We start from the raw sequence: 2,299 nt of genomic DNA, 5'->3' as shown, positions 1-2,299 counted from the left end.
TATATATTACACCTAATTCCCGCGTTCACTACTGTTAATAAACAAAAAGCAGATACTTTAACTTGAATATTGTTCTCCCAGTTACTATAAATGCGTCCCTTTAATGATATATGCTAATTAAACTCTTCACAGTCAACTATCAGCTACGCCACACTCTCATGTACCGATACCTCAGACAATCCTCTAAACAAATACTCGCCGCTCTACGAGTAGCCGCATGATTATCTCAAGACTTGGTAGGTTCTCGAGGGTCCGCTTCGAAGTTTCTGAGGTAAGATACATGTACAGGTCGGTCAGCCAATCGCAAAGTAGGCAAACGGGGCAAAGAACTAAAGATCAGATGCCCTTGAACGTTCGCCGAAAGGGAGGACTTCTTATCTGGTTATGTTGCTGATACACTTAGTCTCTGGTATAGTAAAACGGAAACTAGGTCCCATACTCATTATGTCCAACATTAGACCCGTTCAATCCCTGTTGCGTCTAGTTAGGAAGCGCGCTTTAAATTAAACGCGTCTATGTCTGGGTTTACTGTCGCTAGGACAAACTAATATTTTTGCCAGCATTGTGGATTTTGCATTTTTATATCGAATGAAAAATGAGGATAAGTTGCCTGGTGATGTGTGTAGATTAAGACACCCTAGTGAAGTGCTCGATAGTTGGTATATGATGAACGAAGATAATGCCATAGATGATTGCAGTCCCGACACGAAAATCTCGGCTGATTAAACAGGGATTGTCTGTACGAAACAGTATTGAATATAACGTGGATTATGTACGCAATTATTATAGATAGTACAACGAGTGAGCAGTCCAGCCCCTCTAGATTTAGACTATCCTGCACTTTTTTTTGGCCAGTGTCTTTTATGCGTGTATACATCTTGGTAGCTGACAGGAAGCTTTTTTGTGATTAGAGAAACATTACTCTAACACATACATTTGTATAAGCGTGCACTGATAAAGCGAGCCAGATCATCGTGGAATAACGCGAACAGTTCCGAAAATATTCAATGCTTGCTGTTTGTCAGCTAGAAATAACCATTCTTCTTTATGCGAGATATATATATATATATATATATATATATAATATAACTAACACTTAAACCTATTCAGCATTATCGTCAGACTAATGCAAATGATGTGTCCGTGACTATAGGATCTCATTGCTTACTACGAAATGAACTCTACCTTGAAATTTGCTACAAAATTCGGCTGACTGATATCGCTCCTGAAAAGGAAATTTGTCTTTGTGAAATACACCAGCGGTGCACCGTCATGTTTAAATCCTGTGGACTTTGCGTAAGTAAAAATTATGGGAAGACTTCGAACGTCATTTTGGCAACGAAGGGACCCATGGTAGTTAGTGAGTCCCTTCGAATATTAGTCGTTATTTTCACAATGCTAGTTAATCTTGTATTAATTTTTTTATTGACGAAAGGACGACCTGCCTTTTCTGCCAGTCAGGTGACACGGTTATTTTTAGAGCAGTTTAAATTGAGATAGGTATATATGATTCATGAAGGATCGCATTGATTGGGCTAGCGCATTATTGGCTAGAGTACGATGGTATAGGGAAAAATGTTTAGTCGATATTCTTTATCCTAATGTGCAAGTTTATCCCCAAACGATGTTAATCGTCGCCATATAATAAATAGGTAATGATTCTTTTTGGGGTTGGTTAATTTTATTCATGTTTTTCCATAACTACTAACGCTTAGAATATTCGACACCCTTTGCTCCCTAAAAATGCCTTAGCTAAAATTTGAATCGCTGAGGGCATTCTTAATAATGAAACAGATTCAAAAATATAATAATCCATTAGGCAAAACTGCACTTTTATTTACAGCAGAATTGCACGAAATATATACTGTGAATACATGACTCCAATTTTAGACTGAGTCGGCGAAAATCATTGTGTAACAAAACATCTTTTTGAAATATGTTTGTGCTCTACGGTGACGCAAAAAATACCTTACATAGTGTGCATAATGTACCGGTAGAACTATGTATATATAAGCGGCAGAAAACATTGTAATCTGCACATTTTTCGGACATTATTAAATCTCTAATTTGTTATTACTGTTATAATAATACTAATTATTATTATTAAATCGACTTTGAACAGTTATCGCGTTTGTGTTCATTGGATGTCTCTTGGCATACTAGTAGTATCGTAACAGGTATCATTCTGATTTTAATCTTGGGGTCTCCCTCTTATTTAACTTTCGAATTCTGCAATGATGTTTAGCCAGATTAGTCTTGCCAATAGCACTCACGGTTAACTCGAATGCTTAACTTACCG

At 37.1% G+C, this 2,299-nt stretch overlaps 1 long non-coding RNA gene across 1 annotated transcript; it reads left to right on the top strand.

The window, feature by feature from the left end:
* Positions 1-17: 17 nt before the first annotated feature.
* Positions 18-2,125, top strand: LOC147754104 (uncharacterized). Its single transcript, XR_015318238.1, has 2 exons — positions 18-739; positions 1,154-2,125. It is a non-coding gene; the product is annotated as an uncharacterized LOC147754104 (long non-coding RNA).
* The last annotated feature ends 174 nt before the right edge of the window (positions 2,126-2,299 follow it).

Source organism: Varroa destructor, unplaced genomic scaffold (genome assembly GCF_002443255.2).
Source record: "Varroa destructor unplaced genomic scaffold, Vdes_3.0 BEIS01001049.1, whole genome shotgun sequence".
In the NCBI taxonomy this organism is placed as follows: Eukaryota; Metazoa; Arthropoda; class Arachnida; order Mesostigmata; family Varroidae; genus Varroa; species Varroa destructor.
Note: the sequence above shows the minus strand (reverse complement) of the source record. Positions and strands in the feature narration are given on the sequence as shown.